The sequence below is a fragment of the Ochlerotatus camptorhynchus genome, unplaced genomic scaffold, assembly GCF_037179485.1.
Source record: "Ochlerotatus camptorhynchus isolate MF236.1 unplaced genomic scaffold, CSIRO-AGI_Acam_v1.1 ptg000084l, whole genome shotgun sequence".
In the NCBI taxonomy this organism is placed as follows: Eukaryota; Metazoa; Arthropoda; class Insecta; order Diptera; family Culicidae; genus Ochlerotatus; species Ochlerotatus camptorhynchus.
This window is the reverse complement of record NW_027040574.1, coordinates 27,928-38,309: the sequence shown is the minus strand read 5'-3', so window position 1 is coordinate 38,309 and position 10,382 is coordinate 27,928. Positions and strand designations below refer to the sequence as shown.

The following is a 10,382-nucleotide window of genomic DNA, read 5'->3' as shown; positions in this document are numbered from 1 at the left end:
CCAAATCCGGGAACACATTCCCGATGCTTATTTTTCTCTCGCATCCACACCACACCCAACTGTGAAACACGTTCAGAAGCACTTTTGGTACACCTTCGATATCAATTTCATTCGTAAATACTTAATTTTTTTTTTTCAAAAATAGTTGCAAGCGAACCAACATCAACACCAATCGTGCCGAGCTCTTTCAAGCACCTTGCAGCGCGTAAATAAACTGAAATTAAAAATTATCACCCGCGATGCCACTAATTTCTGGTCCGGGAGAAAAAATCAAACAACGCAGATAGATCTCTTCTGATGCTTTCAAACATTATGAATCACGTTTTCTTTCTAGTCTAGTCTAGTCTAGTCTAGTCTACACATACACAGCCAGTACTTGAAAGAATCCTGGAAAATGATACATCTATCATTTTTCTTGTCATTATTAATGCCTGCTGCACACCAAGGATGTGAAACAAACAATAAAGCGGCCAGGCCTACTGTGTAGCGTTAATGAATCACGTTTTCTTTCTCGATTCTAAAACTTCCCGGAAAGTGAGAAAACTACCAATCACACACGTATAACGGTCCGGGAGGCAGAGTGCCAGCTCTAATCCGGGAAATGCAGCCGAAAACTTTGAAAGCGAACGCACGCACAAAACAGAGAGCAAAATTTAAACACAACCGTATCCAAAGGGGTTCGAAACTGCACTGGGTCTGTTAATAAACTACGTAGACAGCTTAGGGAGGGGGTGGGGTGGGTTGGCAATTTTCCACGACCCATACGCAGGTGGAGGGGGGGGGGTCAAGAATCCCAAAAAAACTTTCTACGTAGTTAATGAACAGCCCCACTCCACAAAAATAGAATGTATTATTTCCACAATAGAATCTGTGGTAAATGGGCTAATCTACAATACAAACAAACTTGTGCCATTTACCATTCATTTTATTCTCGTTCGAAACTTTTTTTATATAGGAAAAACGCACCATGTTCCTATTTTGGCCACCTTTTGACGGTATTTCACGTTGTTTACAATTTTGAGATGTTCAGTTTGTTGGTACAAATCATATTCATCGGTATATGATATATATAAAATAGGAACCTATGGTCAATACTGGTTCACTTACTTTATATGTTTTTTCTGTATGAAAAAATACGTTTTGAACAAAAATGAGAATGGAACACGAAACGAAAATTAATTATTTTATTCATGTGTTTCACTTATACATTTTTGCCAAAACATCAGCCTTACACATTCCATAAGACAAACCACATAGGTCCTATAAGAATGCATAAAAGGTATCCCAAGTAACATTGCAGGTTTTATCACGGTTTTATAGCATTCTAAAAGTCTAAATCATGGTCTACAGAACCCTCATAAAACCAAAATTGTTACTTGGGATGTGTGACCGCTATACATTTAATTTGACACATGATCTTCATTAACTTTTTACAGGGCGTCTGCTTATTAGTTGACTTATACATTTTATGAATAATTAGCAATAGAAATTTGCCAAAAGGACTAAGGAGATTTCTTTCCGTGTAGGAAAATGCCATAAGCAAATGTCAAATTTCGTGAAACATGGCGGATCGTTTTCTATCCTTTCACTCCACTGAAAAATCCCGTAGGCAAAATGTTAATTTTTTGCGTGAACGGAGGGGTCGACACGGTACACACGCTATTTCTTAGCAACCCAAATTTCAGAAGGATCTACTTTAACCGTTTGGTCACAAGTTTGTAGGTTTTTGTCATTTATTTTATACATTCAGAACCTTCACGTTTCTTGTGCAAAAACAGCAGTCTACCACAGAATTGATAAGGTTCTGTATCGCTGTGAAAAAGTTGTGCCGTTACGTTACGTCCACCATAGAACTACAAACAACCATACAAAAGTAGGATGACGGGATGAAGGAAAATTGGCAAAAATAACGGCCATTGCCCAAAATTGCCTCTTTAAATATCAGGCGTCCGTGTGCTAAGACACATTTTGATTAGCTAAGTGAAGTGGTTGGTGTTTTTGAACGAGAACCAAGACCCCCCCTAGCAGCAGGTAGAGTAGGCTAGGGAAATTTAACGTTCAGGTAACTAAATACCCTGTACCAAAAACTGAAAATTAATACGTATTCGTCCGATTCGGACCTCTTTTATGTTGGACCCAGTGCTGGAAATCCTCTGTAAATGAACCTGTTTCGATGCAAAACACAGCAGAGAACCACGCCACACTACCAACAATCAATACGAAACTAACGATTTTAAATTGGCTCACTACTTGACTAGCCTATTGGTCCCAAGCAAACGATTAACGTATCCCATTCTAGTCGAAATTCTAGTACTACGATATGTTTGTTTTGATTCGCTATGAAAGTTTGACAGATAAAATGAGGGGTTAGTGGTTTTTCCTATGTTTCGAGGGGTGAATCGATTAGCTTGGGACCGAAGAGAGTACCAGAGCTGAGCCAAAAAGTTGAGCACGGTATTTCGGGACCTTCTAGTCTTAGAGTTACCTCTATGACACTACTGCGAACCTCAGAAGTTCGAGGCGTTCATGCACAAAATAATCAAGCTGCTCATTTGCTTGCGATGCTGATTCAACTCGATTCTCCGGATCGTGAGCAGCATTTCCCTACTCGGTTCCCGAACATCAAAACAATTCAGCTGTCAATAGGTTTACTTTTTCAAGGGTTCATTTTTGCACATCGAATCAGGTTTTATTTACAAAAGCTTTCCTGCACTGCTGTGTGTGTGTGTGTGTGTGTACAATCTAACCCCCACTGTCCGGCAGTGTTATTATGGAAGAAAACTGCTTTTTATTACCCTTAAATTAAAGCAGGTTTAGTCCGGGAGTTAGAAGGTGTTAGCTCTATTGCAGCTCCAGTGACCCATTTCAGAATGCCTGGTAATTCACGACCACTCCGAGGTCACTTTTACTTACAATAAGCCCCGCATGTTCACTCTACCTTTATCAAATGGATAATGGTATCATAAACACACTTCCAGATTCAAAAAATATTATTTCCAAATCTGGCACGTATATAGTTTTGAAATTTGTTCAACTGTATTAAATCGATTTGAATGGACATTTCTTATCAATTTTGTTTCGAATACCTCTTGATTCATCTGCTGGCAGCACTTACTGGCCCTTACCGGCGACCAACTCATCTGCCCGCAAATGCAACAACGCCTAAATCTCAAAGATCTCCGAACGTCCTCTCGAAAATGCAATCGAGATATGTATAAGAGCAATTTTCAACTGGAACGTACTCACCAAATCAATACATCCGGGAGCACATTCCCGATGCTTATTTTTCTCTCGCAAACCTGTCGTCGTCGAACGGCAAAAAAAGGAAACTCGGTGAGCAATTTTGTGACACGGAATTTTCACTGAACATAAACCGCGAATTCACGAATTTCACCACACCCAACTGCGAAACACGTTCAGAAGCACTTTTGGTACAATTTCGATCAATTTCTTTCGAAAACACAACAAAAAAAAGTTACAAGCGAGCCAACATTAACACCGATTGTGCCGAGCTCTTTCACGCACCTTGCAGCGCGTAAATAAACTGAAATTAAAAATTATCACTCGCGATGCCACTAATTTCTGGTCCGGGAGAAAATCAAACAACGCAGATCGCGACATCTCTTCTGATGCTTGCAAACATGTTGAATCACGTTTTCTTTCTCTATTCTAAAACTTCCCGGAAAGTAATTGCAGCCGAAAACTATGAGAGCGAACGCACGCACAATACAGAGAACAAACTTAAAACACAACCGTATCCAAAGGCGTTCGAAACTGCACCCGCAATTTAGGTGAATCATCTTGTCGCAAAAAAACTATGCAGGAGACGGATTCTTAATCGCCTTTAACTGGTTTAGCGCATTGGTCACAGGCGGAAGTCATGCTGGCTCAGTTTCCAAAAGTGATTTAGAAACAGCGGTGGAGATGCTCTAATACGCAAAGAGGAATTGGATTCTCAAGATCGCCCAATGCTAGACAGTATACACTACAAAATGTCTGATTGGATAACTTTTTCACTGTTTTCACAACACAAAATATGCTCTAATTAGACGATTATCGCAACGAACTGCACTTTCCACTAACAACCAGAACAATATTACAGGTATACCGAACGGAAAAAAAACGAATAACGATAGCCCGTGTGATCAATTATATCTTCGACCTTGATTTGCTTCAAAAAGGATTCAGTTCAGTTCGGATCAGTGGCGTCGCCCTAACCTCAATCTACCTGTTTAACAACTCTCAAAACGTAAACAAACAAAACAATATTGGTTCAAATGGATACAAATCAGTCAAACTAGAGGACCCTGTGAAATTGATTTGAATGTAAACATGACCCTAAATCAGTGCTGAGACTTGTCATTGTCATTGACAGACTTTCGCGCGATATTGACAAAATTGTTCGTCACATAGTCACTGACAGACTTGATCCTCAAAAAAACCTTCGTCAAAATCTCACTCATTTTTTCGTCAATGACAAAGATTCACCTGGTAACAAAAAGTGTAATTTAGTACATTCTGTGTCACATTATTGTTATCCAAGTAGCTCAGAACGTAGATACTTGTGCACTAAAATGGATCCATGTGATTGTTTTGCTCAAGTCATTTAATTTTGTAGCAAATTTAGCTAATAAACATATCTGCACATGTTCGTCACTGACACCATTGTCATTGACAATTGACATGGTTTGCCTTGACTATGACTGTTAGCTCAAATGAGTGACCAAAGCAGAATTGTCAATATCACCGTGTACTGTCGAGATTTTGCAGCACTGCCCTAAATAACGTTTTCAAAGTTGTTGAACAGGTAAAAAGTGAGGTTTCGCGACGCCACTGGTTCGGATGGTCTGCCTAATCTCTAATGCATTGATTTTTAAGCATATCGATATCACTACCATGCCAAAAATCGTTAATAGTGCACCTAAAAGCGAGCTTTTTTGGGTGGCGGGTGGCGAGTTTTTGAATTGTCAAATGCTTGATGTAAGCCAAACAAACCTTCTATCACCTCTTAAAACATACTACAAATTTCCCACAATATATGGCGGTTTGCACCACTAGTTGTAATTGAAACTTTCAGCAGTCACGCATAAAACGGGAGCAATACGGAAACAGCAGTCTGGTACGCTTTGTACGTGTATCATACTGGCAGACCGGTTTGAATGTGTGAGTTTAAATTAGAAGAACATTTGTGATGTATAGGTGCCTAAAGCGTGCACTTCTCGCTGTGCACATTGATATCTGATTGCAGGTAAAGAGAGTAATGGAGAAAGAGAGCGCAAAAGCTCGCTCTAACTCTCTTGTCAGTTGTAAATCTCTCAATTACCGATGGTTGCGCCGGTGCGCCTGTCAAAACTTATGAGCTTCTCCTGGTTCATTCTGATAGTGTTGTTCTGGTGAATTAAGAGTTGATTAATTCAAGTTTGCTACCCAGTGGACAATGAATTTTCTTTGGATTTTCACACTGTTTTGTATCAAAAAATATTTTCGGAAGTGTTTGAGGGATATTCTTCATTACACTTCAGTCGAAAGAGTTAGCCTTGTGATAAAAACGAGAATTAGTGAAGTTTTGCAATTCCTTCTACTTCGGTTAGCGCGAAAAGGGCCATACAAGTTTTGTTTACACAAGATGATAGGCCCTACAAATGCTACGTTAGGTAGTGATTAATATAGTAATATAGAATATGTTCCTCGAATTCATGTAGCATTGAAAAATAAAACAAAAACTAATATGTGGTGGTAAACTATAACGAACAATGTTTGGTGCACAGGTAAACAAATGAGGCACGCGACGCCGCTGACTGTACTACATTTCTTAGGTTGGTTTCGCGAGCATTAAGGAGACATCTTTAAATATTGCAACAATTAACCTTAAAAGAACAGCTCATGATTAACAGAAGGGAAAATCTCTGTTCAAAGTAAATCAATACCAGAAGCGGAGGTGTAAAAATTGGTAATATATTTTTAGGAGAGTTTTCCTATACATGAGCAGTTCTTTCGAGAACTTTGACAAAACCAAGATCGATGATTTGACAGATTGGCAATATATTTTTAGGAGATTTTCCCTTCTTTTTAAATTTATTTAGGAGATTTTCAGCCGTAGGCTGGTTCATCTCCATTTCTTCCTTCTGTTATAAATGTTCTTTTGAAAACTTTCTCAAAACTTGTGAGATTGACGGTTTGACAAATTGGTTATGTATTTTGAGGAAATTTTTTCCTTCTTTCATAAACGAGCAGTTCTTCCGAGAACTTAGACAGTATGTGAGGTCGATGGATTTAAAAATTGGTAACATAGTTTAACGAGATTTTTCTTCTTTTATAAATTCAAATCGAGGAATTTGGCAAAACTTTGAGATATAAGGTTTGAAAAATGAATCGAGGAATGTTGTGAGTTTTACACTTACAACTACTGAAAGCACAGCGCCACATTATATGAACGAAAAATTAAACCGAAAAATAAAGAATGCAGATTTCAACATTTTTATCAAATTACCGTTTGTGGAGGCGAAACGCAAAAAAAATATTTGGTAGGAGTGTTGCACAATAATATAAGCCACCTTCTGTGCCATTTTTTTTTTCGAAAAGGACCAAGAAAAAGGCTTTAATTTAATAAAAATAAACATTTTCAGGTTTTCTGCACACAAAACAAATCGCCATAACTTCTGTTTATTGCCGTCACCTGTTGAAATATGGTTGCAAAAATTTCCGAAAAAAAAAGTTTTGCTTAATTTCCCGAAAGAACTGCTTATGTAAAAAAGTAGGAATAAAAATATTTTATCAATTTGTCAAACCATCGATCTCACATGTTTTTCCAAAGTTCTAGAAAAAAAACTGCTCGTAAATAAAAGAAGAAAATATCTCCCTAAAATGTATGACCAATTTGTCAAACCGACGATCTTTTGCCAGATTTTTCCATAGACAGTGTATCGCAAAATTCAGCGTAGTCGAACTTTAGTTGAAACATTCTGAATAGATTTTTTTTTTCAATCATGACAAGTGAAGCATGGTTTACACGTTCAATTCGCGTTCAAGTCAGTTGAATTCAACTGACTTGATCAATTGACTTGCTCTGTCTAAGCCCAGGTTTAGAGTAAGAAATGTAAGAAACGGATATTCAAAACCGGGGCAGCTGGACTAAATGTTAAAGAAGAGCAAACTGGATAAAAATAAGAGCGATTGAAAGGCCCAATTGAAACTGAAGAAGAATAAGGTGTGCTTACTTCTAGTACGAATTTATATATGATGTTGATGAAACATAATGTGAAGTTTTTGGTAGCGAGCCCATACAGCACCGCATTTTCGCCCGTTCAGGCGAAATTATCTAGTTATACTGGCAACCTTATGTCTTCGGTTACTTGTATTCGGGTTTTTCGTCATGATCATCATTTCCTCCCATCATCATTTGTTTAGATCAGTCTTTAGTAGTAGCTCAAAGTGAATAAACCTAAAATTTAAACTGAATATTTCTGGTGAAATAAAAGACACCTGTGTGGAAGAACTCTTCTTGTTCTTAGTTTGGTGCAATCCAAAAACTGCAAGTGTGTGTATCGCTCTGGTCGTCTTGTCAGTGACATTAGGAGTACTGGCATCTCTGCTATTGTGAAGTGCATCGTATGCAATTTCTTCCCTGTGCACACACTGGGGCCGTGCTGTGGCCACAATTCGTAAAGTTGAGACACAACGTAGGAGTAAGTTTGAACAGATGTTGATAATTTAATGATTAAACGAAAGAAATATGCAAATATTTATTTGATAATGTTGTTTTCAAATCAATCCGGATCAAATCAAGTATATCATCTCGACACAGCATTCCCTTTGCGAGTTAGCTATTGATTGTTGAGCATGGCATTTCTGTCCTTCTGAAGCATGTGTGATAAAGCTAGTTGTACTAGAGCACTGTTCGTTTTGACTTTCAAAGTGTTTTGAAGATTTTCTGAGCAAATTGCATGACGTGTTTTAGTGAAAACAGCACCGAACGAGTTGAAGTCTCGGCGTGATCCATTTAGTACGTCATGGGGGAGTGACAAGCAATGTATAAGGTATAAGACAAAACATTGTTGAATTTTCCCTTATTTCGCGTGACAAAACAGATTGATCCTAAATACCATCAATACTTACAACGATTTCTTCTTTCGGTGAATTAGAAAGCAGGTTGGATCCGTTGAAATTAAATCTTGGATCATAATAAATGGCAGCACGAAAAATTTTGTTGCAAAAAAGTTTTTGCTGTCGGCGATCCATGGTAGATATAATATGGGACTTGAATCGGTTAGCATCGTCAAATCCTGATACACGACCATACGCGCGAATCCATTCAATATAAAAATCGGACAAAGTAAGCTGTAATTGCTGAACGGCTATGGTGAAGTTGAAAAGTGGCTCGAATGACAATGCATACTCTTCGATAAATGCCCACTCTTTAGAGAGATCTGAAATAAAATCATTAAACAATTCACATTCAAAAGAACATTTTATAAAATACATGTGTATAAGAAACAAATACTTACCAAGTTCTGTGTATTGTTTTCCCAAGTTACGGAAAAACTTTTTTCCGTTTTTCAAAGCTAGCATAAGTCGATAGTCGGTGTTCCATCTGGTCTCGTTAGGAAGTGGGGGATAAGCACCTTCGCTGGCTTCGAAGAACGCTTTGTATTCTGCTGAACGGAATTTTTTCGTTTTCTTTCGAATTTCTTTCAAGGTTTCTCTGAATTGTTTTTCACGGCATACATCATGAACAACCAACTGGGTTGTATGAGCTCCACAACGAATGGCTGCAACGAACTCGTCCGTGGTTGCATCTACAAGTACCTTCGCCCATGTCTGTTCTTCGGGTGACTCGTATGACTCAGTTTCAAGCGTCGTTTCAAGCGTATCGTCTTCCGCTTCGTTTTTCAGTTGTTCTACCTCTTCGTCTTCAGCGCTTTCCAGATTCCACTCCGGATCAGATATTATTCCATCATCATTGTTTAGTTCTACAGTTTCTGCTTCTTGTGAAAATAGGTGAACTAGTTTAACCATATTAGTTGCATTGTCGATCGTTATTGAAAATATTTGCCAGACTTCCAATTCAAAATGCTTCAGAAGCTTATTAAGCTCTTTTTAAAGATTTTGATCGGTATGCCGATCATGCAACTCGATGATACCTGTAATTAAATTGAGTTGTACAGAGGTTAAAATTCATAAAATGAAAATTGGTTCTAGTATTAGCACATACCAAGTGTTCTCTTAATAATCATTCCGCTGCTTGAAACATACTGACAGTTCACGCCCAAAAAACTTCGATACATTTTCGGAACAATATCAAGTTTTAAAGAAAGTATGATTCCTTTTAGCTCTTGTATGATAAGCCAATCTATTCCTTCAGCCGCTGTTTTATTGTAGTCCGTGATATTATGTCGGTTTAAGGTGATATTGAATGGCTTGACTAAAGGATCCAAAATATCACGGAAGCCGTCCCACTCAACTGATGCAAATGGTAGTCCATGGATGGTAACTAGCTTCACTACTCCGCCAATCAATCTCTGCTTTGACATACGGACGGTGATGGCAGGATCTGATGCTTCATGGGGTTTTATTGACGGTTCTCCAATACACAACAAGTTGTAGGCCGATAAATGGGCCATACGGAAATGTCGGTCGAAATTTTGTGATCGAAACACTTTTTGAGCATAAGGACAGTTCGGTTCTAGAGTACAAACCACCATTTTTGCGTCGTTTCTGAGGATTTGCTTTGTATGCATCAATATGATTGACTTTTTGGTTGGTTTCGTTTCAGCTGACTCGGCATAGCTCCTCTTCCGGCTGCTGATACCACTTGACTCTTGAGTATCTACCCCAGACTTAATGCCATCTTCAGACTGCATTTCCGACTCCATCGTGATGGAAGAATTGGATTGATCATCGACAGTAAAATTTCCGACCATGCTATTTCACTATTTACGAAAAACTAAAACTGGTTACGTAAATATTTAGCTGTAGCGAACAAAACACGTTAAACTGAAATGATTCTTTGACAGTTCGCTTTAAGTATTCATTCACAAGAGGTTCACGACTGTGTCACGCAATGTATTGAGGCTAATGAATCAAGTAATGAATAGTTAAGACTCAAGCAGCTCAGTTATAAATGGTTTATGAACCAGATAAACAAAAATGTATCGAATGAACCGATTCAGATTATTTTGAACCAATCCTGCTCATATGGTTCATGAACCATTTGCGTTATTGTGTGCAGAGTTATTTTTCTTTGCCCATTGATTTCCATCACTGGTTGGACCTTAAAAAGCTCATTCGTCAGCACACGGCCGGCTGGTGAAATTGGAAACAGTTTCCGAGCCTAATTGTCACTATTATCTGGCCAAACGTAGGCCATAATCCCAAAGGAGTTT

At 38.4% G+C, this 10,382-nt stretch overlaps 1 pseudogene; it reads right to left on the bottom strand.

The window, feature by feature from the left end:
- Positions 1-8,094: 8,094 nt before the first annotated feature.
- LOC135698212 (uncharacterized) lies at positions 8,095-10,075 on the bottom strand (annotated as a pseudogene).
- Between the last annotated feature and the right edge of the window lie 307 nt (positions 10,076-10,382).